Here is a 10388-nt window from a genome sequence, read left to right on the forward strand (position 1 = left end):
TAAAATTCACAAGAGCTAATAAAACGTATTATAACATTAGAAAAATATATTATTGATACTTAATATAAAAAAACAAAATACTATAACTTAAAGTATATAATTCCTTCTCAAACACTATAGTCAGACCTTATAATTTTCCTTTTATGAAGGATAGTGCGGGTATTTCCTTATTTAAAACGGCAACCCTGCGCTTTTGCTTTATGCACACTCATATGAACGTCCGTGTAAGCGCAGTCGTTTTATTTAAAAACAGGTCCACAGAAGCCTTATATAATTGCAATATTTTAATAAGGAACGATCACTGAATACCAATTAATTAAAATAAAAATAAAAACGTCAGCAGCCTGTATTGATTAATCTCCCATGCATTATTCAAGTTTCGTCCCAATTAAAACGGAGAATATACGCGTCTTGCAGGCTCCGAAACGTTCATATTCATTAACGGAAAAATGCACCTCTGTGCTAGTTCAGCAGGACTTTACTCTTAATAAACTATAATTTGGATAGTAGATTATCTATTGTTATATGTAGGAAATAAATAAAATGTTAAAGAAAAAATACATATTCATTTTCTTTCTCCTATCTCTGGATATTGATTATAATAATAATGAATATAAGTTACAAGTTATTTGTGTTCACTAATTATGATAAAATTGTAGTAAATAGCAAAACTATATAATTAAAAGCGAAGCAATAACAGGCTGATTAAATTGAAAGACCTCATAATTGGCACTGAAAAACATTATTATTTCTTAAGTGTGTAAAAAATACTTGACTTCGTTAAAATACGGAGGCCGTCTGCGAACTGAAATGGACGAATTATCAATATAGTCTTTGTACAAACATCTGCTATTAATGTGTTTAGTACATGAGTATGTATTTATTAAGTGAGAAACATTGTTGTTATTGTTAATTGGCATCGCTCATTGTATAATGGATGTTTATTTTTGAGTTTTTTATGAGTCAAAAGCGCGTTGGAAATTGAAAAAATGATTTCAGATTATACTTTAATATTATGTAAATGTATCAAAAACATAAAACGTTTGGACGTAAAAGTGTTAAGAATTTAAACACATTTTAAAAGGCAGCGGTCTGCATCATATCTCCTTTTTGTTGCTGCATGTTTATAATATATAATGTTGCAGTTAATAATGTAATTTTGTCAAAGTAAAATAAAACTTACATGGTTCGGTAAAATTGAGATGTTCAAAAGGCCCCCCGATACGTGGACGTCGGGGCAACCAATATTTTTCGTATCGGCTAAATAATTATCTGTTATCGTCGAATTGGCGGAGTAAGGTCGAGGACCGTAAAGATGGCCGTCGCGTGTACTGTCCGCAAAACAAGGGGTGTTATAATTTTAGGTGATTTTATGTATTTTTTTCAATGTTGACTCGACGATGTTTAATAATTATATTAATATTTGGGTAAGTTTTGATATACTCTGTAAATACTCTGGAAGAAAAGTACAGTCAAGAAAGAAAGTAATATAGCATGAAGAAGAGATTTTTGAACAAGAAATAAATTTTACGGTTGAGTATCAATACTCGACGTATATTGCAAATTGCGACCAACCAATAAAAAACTAATTACCTATATATCATAAAATTTATCGTGAGAATTTCAAACAAATTGCATCTTTACATTCAATAGTCAATCAATTATATCCGAATAATTCTGACCAATGAAAACAGTAAGTACAGGTGAGCATGAAATTTTGATTTGTCCATTACTTACGCTTGTTTATTTGTAAAGACCCAAAGCGTGAAAATACTGTTCTTATTCCACGACGCTCACAATACACACTCATTGATTTTTTCAGATATGACTTCACGGATTATTTACTAGATAACTATAGTCAGACATTTGTTTCTCGTTTGTAAATGCCATATAATCTTCGCCATAACTTACGCGCTTCTCGAAGCGCAAACTACGTGATCTACTTTTACGCTATTTCAACTCTCGAGTAACGTGTATTAAATCCCAATTGATCGAGTTGACACGTACGTATATTGCTATCCGACATTTTTCAACACGAATAGCAACGCCAAATAGGTACGTAGGTATTTGAAAATTTTTCTTTTGCCGACCGTCCGGTCGAGTGAGGCTCGGAATTTAGTTTTTAGCGACTGTTTGACTCTTTAGATGCCTTATCCGGCGTCGGAGATGGAACGGTCTATGGTCAGTTTAATTAATAGTTCCCACCGGTGGTTCGCCCATAAGTCGATAAAGCCATTATGCATACTTACGAAATATTAAGAGATACATGCCACTAGTCTCCTTTATTTTTAACACTTAGTTATATAGTTCGTTCCTATTCAGTGTTCATTATTAAGAGTGTTGGTAAACGCGTGAGGTGTCATTATTTACAATATAAAGAATAATAAATAACGTTTAATCGTTACGATGCATGATTGAGCAGAGGTTCAGCATTCTACACGTCGCAGCGGCAGACGGTCGGAAACATCAAAGGAACATCGGACTTAGTGAATTAAAACATTGTACAATGGCCGTGCGGCTGAAGGCTCGCTAGGGCTTCTTCAAAATGGCATCGCGCGTCGACTGGTGACGGCGAGTCAGTTTTTCGCGACTGTCTCCACTCGATAAATAATGGCGGTGACTTTGACAAAACTCACCTAGTCCTGTTCGGTGGCCTGCAGCGCGCTCCCCTCCGCATGCGTGCCCCCCACACGTCCTCGCTCTCCCTCTCTCGCCTCGCACTCGCCTCGAAGCTTTTTCTGCTCATTCCACGGCGCCGGCGCAATCGCGAACCGCTCACTTCCATTAACGTGGACGTTATCCTAATTATTTACACTGCTACTGGCTAAATAATAACTACTTATATTTATGGCAATTTGTTTAACTTCACCGACTATTAAAACTGCAGGAACACGATCACGTTTACACTATACTTATGCGAGAGTATTGAAGGATTAGATGGCGCGGAAGATGATTCTGTTTCACTCTGTCCGTCATTACATTAGCGGTTAATTAACTTACGACTCTTTATTTACTTAGCGTTAAGGGTACGAGACCGGGTCTCTTTGGTAGGCATATTAAATTTGTACAATGTAAATATAGTTCGTGTCGCCATTGGTGTCGAGCGGGAACGCCGCACTTTATATATAAACGCTCTACGATACACCTACGCTATCATACACAGAAATGATTTCTACAAATTGCACTGAGTTTCCGAACGCGATCCTCTTCGATGATTACGCGAATTAAAATATTAATAAAAAAATCAATAACTCAACAAAACAAAACATCCGAAACACAAATAATACGACCCGTTTGCAGTCTATACCATTCAACAGTTTATTGTTCGCTTCAATGAATTAAAAAACAATTGCGTCTAATTAATTAATTTAAAAGTAATCACAACAACCGAACAACACTTAAATAACGAAAAAAAAAATAATTACAAACAATTTACAAACACAAAGCTAGAGAGTGTTTAGCGAACTGCGATTGTATCACTGGACGACACGTGAGCTAGGCGGTTTAGTGCTCGGGGTGGCCCTGGTAGCAGCAGCCGCGGCCGCTGCCGCCGCCGCCGCCGCTTTCTGAGCTTGCGCCTGTTTCTCCTGCTCATTCAACTCTTTTATAGCCTGGATCTCTTTCTTTAACTTCATCCTTCGGTTCTGGAACCATATTTTTATTTGCCGCTCTGTGAGACATAACGCATGCGCCATTTCGATGCGTCTCCTCCGCGTGAGGTAGTGATTCGTGTGGAACTCTTTCTCTAACTCTAGCGTTTGATATCTAGTATACGTTTGTCTTCCTCGTCTTCTAAGGCCGTTTGCTCCTGCAACAATAGAAAAAGAAAATTATTAGCTTTTAGATTATTGATAAGAGAATTACAAATTGCCTATTTTCATTTATTAGTGTGATACGAAAGATCATTAAATAAAAAACTTATGACTAATACATTTACATTCACAGAATCTTGTCCTAAACCCTAGGCAATTTATTAGAATTAACTAGCTGTTGAACTTTCTATTCAAGTACCGGTCCAACCAATCCAATTCTTACTCAATAATTGTTCGCTGAATTTCAAAAGGCAAGGTGGTTTGAAAGCGGTGTCAGCGCCTTCAGCAAAGCGCTTGAATACTGAATGGAATCGGTTGTCCCACGCAGGTTACTTCAAATGACGGTACAATTGAAGGTAACGACAGCTTCATTCGGTTTCAACGTCAATATTGATAAACAGCGCTGGATTCAGCCTTTGAACGCCCGCCACCGCTTGAATTAATACTGGCTCGCAAACTTGATTAAGAAATGCAACCAAGTTTGTAGTCCGTGCAAATTTGTTTTATGTAAAGCCGATACGATCTTAAATGGTTAATTTATAACTAATATGGATTAGGTGTCGGCGTATACATATTAATGTAATTGAAAAAAGTCGTATATTCTGCTGGAGGCATGTCAGTAATATTAATCAACATCGTATCTCCTCGGTACCTGCATGCCTTTTGAATTGCTTACCAAGAACTCGATATTGAAGCATGATAACAGAATAAAGAGGCCAATACCCGTGACTCGTGAAAAATCGACCAACGTAAGGGTTGTCACCATTGAAGACTTGAGCATGTAAATTTAAAATATTTAATTTGCGTTGATATTTTGATATTTAGAATAGGATTTGTTTAGTCCATATTTTTTTCCGTCAAAATTATGTTAGTTAAAATGATCCATACTTTTTGATATTTTAGACTATAAATCCTATGAATCTACTTATTATTTACCAGATAGTCTTGAATGGTAAACCGTTCGCCACATTCTTGCACAAATCAATTCAAAATAATTAATTGCGTTGAATACATTACATACTAATTAAAGTAGTGACATCCTTAGCTGTTATATACCGAAGGGCCGAATTGCATCGCTGCCGTTGCGTGCCCGACGTAATGTATAGGTTACGCAGGCTCGTGTTATTTTGTCTTGCTTTTTTATCCAACTGCTTTCCAAATACCTCATCAGATTGAGACGCGTAAGTCTTAATTTACCTTTATATAACGCATATTTACTTGTTTAACTTTGGTTAGTACATTCGTGTGGATAATTTTGCCAATATTTAAAGTTGTTTTATATTTAATGTAACTGAACATATTTGATTATTGATACTATGTAGGTATCAATTCTTAATGAGTTTTGATGGGAAAATTCAATACAATTATGTTTATAAATTAATAGAATTTCGAATAGAATAAACAAATGTTTCAACACGGAAAAGAGTTAACCGCTACACATAAAACCTTATATAAAACAATACTCTATTAAACGAACAATAAGTGTCAGCCACTCCAACGCTGAAACACATTGCCAATGATACAAAAATAAACCATTTCTGTTCATACGCTCATGCGCACTTCTCACAGCGTAAAAGGGTTACCAACCAATTTAATGGCTTAATTATCTCAAGTACTGAGATCGAAGCATTAAGGACCACTGCTTAGGAACACGCGGCTTTCTACATACGGCTTTATCTATTCGCTTTTAAATTATACAGTATACTTTAATCGGAATCGTGAGAATGGTCAGATGAAAAATATGGCTATTGTTTACTTATATGTAACACAATATAATCGTTAAGTTTCTAATCTTAAACCGTTGGATCGTGCGGGACAATTGAAAACGTAAATTAAAAAGCTTGGTTTTTTAACTTAAATCTTATTTCATTATTGAACGTCGTCAACTAATTACAGATTGTGCTGAGTGTATTGTAAGCATGAAGTAGATGTAGAGATATTAGTATATTTTCTAGTCATATTTTAACTATGCCTTAACATTAAGTAATCGAACTTTTATGAAATAAGAAAATAAAAGTAAAAATAAATTCTTGCATGGAAAAGTGCTTAAAATTTAAATAAAAAAAAAGGTATTGACGATCAAAGAAATTTGAAATCTTTGGATTAAAAGCACTTTGAAAACTGATTGTGACTTGAGTAAAGTGTTCGTTTACTCAGTTTGAAAGTTTCGTTGAAAAATTATTTTTGACCGTATGAACGAGAAGATAATAGACTGAGAAGATAAATTCCGAAGTTTTATAGGTATTAGAAAAAGCCATAGAATGACGAATACGTAAGCAACTTATTGATATATTATTTTAAACATTAACAATAAATATGTATCTATTAATAAATAGTAACTTTACAATATATGTACAGTTAGCCTCCAACTTTTGTGACTCCGAATACATACCTAATTAATTAAAATATAATATGTTGGTAGACATTAATTTCAATAAATAAGTTGCGTTCCATGACTGGCAGTAACTGCCAACTAAATATTTAAGAAGTATAGTTTACTTTATAAAAGGTGACGTTTTAAAAAACTTTAATTACAATTTTACTAGCCTTAAGGTCGAAACTCCAATGAACATCATACCGTAATAAAAAGCAGTAAACAACATACCTAAACGCGTACTTCACTCGAACGTCGTTTATTTCTCTCCCTACCACAAGAACTTAAGTGCAACCTTTTTAATAATTAACAAAAATTCTCCGAGCCCCAGCAAGTAGTAGTTAATTGAGTGACGCTAATTACCTAAGCCGTAAAAGCCTTCTGAGGGCCTTCTTACGTGGGTAAAATAACTTTTATTTTCTTTATGTATTTTATATAGATCAACAGTTTTCTTTTGAGCTTTATTACGAGGTGAGAGAATTCTTTTTATTCTGGCTTCAAATAATTATAACCAAACTTTTTTTTGACAAACGATGTTCAGTAGATTGTTCTCCGACAATTGACCTTACTAAACTTCATCTGCCATTTTTTTATCCTAGCTTTAAATAATTAGACCTAATTATGCAAAAAATGTACGAGCTATTTTTAATCAAGATTTGGAGATTATTATTAGATAAAGCTGGATTTTTTAGGTATAAAAAAAATTTGCGGTAAGTTCACACATACTTTTTTGTGTCAGATAAAAATAGATCTCGGCGTGTTTTGCTAGACAGTAAAGTTTTATTTAAACAGTAAAGTATCGTTATTAGATGCATGTTAAATAATATAATATTATAGATAAGATAATTTTTGGCATAACTAGATCCTATTATAAAAACCAACCTTTAATATAATCTATCCCAACTTGAAATTGGCATAAAGTACAACAATTGGCACAAAAATAAATCTATAATAGTGACGATACTCTCAGCAGTTACAGAACTACGTGTCTTAAACTTGACTGGAAAATTGACCCAAAGCAAATAAGGTTTATTTTCATACGTTTATGAACATCGTCATACCATTAATAAAGTTTACTGGTTCATACTTAAATTACGTTTAAGTGGTCGGGAAACCAATACCCAGAATGACGAATGAAACTCGGTCTCAATTCCGATAAGCGAACGCCTTTTAAAACTCATTATAACTGTTCAGGCATCAATGTTAATTTGAGAGCTTTCTCTTTGGGCGGACGGTTATATACTTACATACTACTTACAGCAGTATATAGGAATAAATATGTATATAATACAGCCTCAATTACGTCATTTTTGTTTATATATTTTGATAGTAATATATAGCTGTGTACTTTTCTATATACTACATAACCAGTGAAATAGAATTATGTTATAGATATAACTACTATATATTATAGATACTCATTGACCTATATTTGTATAGTAGAAAATATATTCTATTTATTAAATTCTTTCATCTCATAAATAGTTATCGTATTCATCACGCAGTTCCGCGAAATACATTGGATTGTTAAAATTATTCGTTCATTGTTGAATAATTTTACGCAGTAATTGCATTCAATGATAAATTATTCGTCATGTGGAATGCGCACTGCTATTGAATGTATAATTTATTTGGCCAAAAATTAAACCTACAAGATACATGATTTAAAAGAGATTATATAAACATCAATGTAGTGTAATTAATGGAAAATAATTTCTAGAAATTACTGACATTATAAACCGTTCGGATACAATGGGAGAAAATATTATGTAAAAAATATAAAAGTAAAAAAAAACATTCTGTTTGACAATCATTTTAAATTTCGAATTCGTTTTAAAGCGTAGTGATCAGTACTTTTTAAAAATATAGCGCAGCCTCAAAGAGTATTTATAACCAACGTATTCCCCATAGATTCTTTAAAAATTAAGGTATGACAAAAAGAAGTCTAAAAATATTGCTTCCCAAACCAGTAGCACTACATCCATAATCTTAAGGCAGTAAACTAATCTCTTAAATATATATTTTGACCTTTCCGACCGCACAACACATGTGCCAACTAATTAGACCGAAGATGATTTCGGCGTCAATTTACGCCCCGTAAATTCAATACAAAATCCTAAATGCGCAGTTAAAGCAATAAACATGACATAAATAGCTTCATTAACTCCGAGGGCGGGGTTTGAGACGCAAAAAGACGTCACTCAGACCCTATCACATATATAATGAGGGTAAATATTTCCGCTGTGTGATTTTCAAAATACCATCTGCGTAGACGCATTACATGTTCCGGAACGGGAGCGATATTTGGATGAAATGACGCCATTGATGATAAAAATGACATTTTCCAAATCATCTTGAGTGGCCATTTTGATGGAAACTGAAATTAAACTCACGAAGTCAGCAACGATGTCGTACACAGCCGTATGATTTAATTACAAGTTTCTTTTGTAAAATTACGCCACTCAAACACCATGTTTTGAAATAAACATAATGTCACTATGCCCATATTAAATGTCAAATTTCTCACATTACAACTGAGATTTAAATTCTCTAACGAGTCTAGGAGTTTTTCTAACTTTAGAACTGAAACACGCTCTTACAATGTGGCAAAGCATGTGGAGAAAACTTGTCAACAAACAACAATTTCTAACACGTGCGTTACGAGAACATTGGAATTTAAGTACCGACTTGGATGATGTATTTCTCGTAGTCACGTTCAAAGATATCGAAGTCAGTGTTTATAAGGCGTATGGTAATCTCCGAAGAAATTGTATATAGAAATAAATTGTGAAATTGCTCGGAACACGAATACATTTTCAAAAACCAGTAATTAACTTGTGACAATGTAAAGCGGTAAGTGTATCGGTTCGATGTTGATTACCCGAAAGGCCCGAAGCGTTCAAAAACAGGTTGCACGAATTTGTGTCCGCAAAGGCGGAGCGGAATAAGAGCGCAAAAATTTTCTGTGAAAAGGACCAAAGAAAATTACAATAATCTGACTCTCAAAATTTGTGTTCAAAAGAAAAACGACAATGAGCACTTCCAAGGAAATCGACGTGGCACCGTTCCCTTCGAGTGTCGGTCGCAACCCGTTCTGCAACACGTGTCGCAAACAAAAGAAACTTGTCCAAGTTCCCCTCAACCCGGCCGGCACGCCCCCCGGGGCGGCAAAAGGATTGCGCAAGTTATATTAGTCGTAAAGAATTTCGGACTAAGATCTATAGGTTGTAAACCGGCAGTATTTCACAATGGTCCCTCAATTGCGGGGACATTTGCAACAACTGTTGTTTGCTTCAATGTTTTAATTGTTCCTAATTCGTGAAACTTTTCAGTTTGATTTACGATTGTTGTTTTAGCGGATCGGTGGCTTTTTGGTTGTTTTTTTCGAAACCAGAAAACATGTGGTTGACAACGGGATGCTTGCATTTACGATGGGATGTGTGAATGGATCTAATGAAAAAACGGGCTTCGATTTAAGTGCGGCTGACACAACACGTGTCTTCACACCCTTGGTTCTCAAAGGACATTTAGATATGAACTTGAAACGACAATCATATATTAGCCTTACGTACTCGAATATTGATTCAAATCTTGTAACATACGCCATATGTATTCGTTGCGTAACAATGGATTTAACATATCACTTATACATCTACTGAAGACGGCTGATGTAAGCGAGAGGTTGCAGACACAGAGATCGGAGCACCGTTTTTGCATATTTCAACAGAAGGGATACATTAAAACTCTCAAGTAGCCGAGTGTGGTCCCAGTGTACGATTTACTTCGATAAAATTATGTAAAATAGATATTTGCTCGGCTTAATGAAACTTATTAAGATAAGACAGTGTACAACTGCACATTACGTGTTTAAATTCATAAATGTTTACGGCTACTATCTAGAATTGATCCGTGTGTTACAGTTTCGCCTTTATAATTTTCCTGAGGTTCCGTATGTTAATGTTGATTCATGTTTTATCGCGCATATAAATCGCGCCATGACATAACATGCAAAATTCTGTGTCGCTTACATGCTAAGCATGTGCTTTGTCCGAGTTATGTTCTACGGTTTATCGTAAGGAAACTTTTGGATAAGTGTAATATATTTGAAGTATGAAACGCTTATCAACGGTTTGACCCTTTTTTCTAATCGTAACTCAGTGTGTACGACAGTATGCCTATAATTTTCTATTATAAATGTAACT

General features: G+C 34.6%; 1 pseudogene; it reads right to left on the bottom strand.

Moving 5' to 3' along the window:
• Positions 1 to 3263: 3263 nt before the first annotated feature.
• Positions 3264 to 3818, bottom strand: LOC119193249 (annotated as a pseudogene).
• Between the last annotated feature and the right edge of the window lie 6570 nt (positions 3819 to 10388).

This window comes from Manduca sexta, unplaced genomic scaffold, assembly GCF_014839805.1.
Source record: "Manduca sexta isolate Smith_Timp_Sample1 unplaced genomic scaffold, JHU_Msex_v1.0 HiC_scaffold_3816, whole genome shotgun sequence".
NCBI classification, from domain to species: domain Eukaryota; kingdom Metazoa; phylum Arthropoda; class Insecta; order Lepidoptera; family Sphingidae; genus Manduca; species Manduca sexta.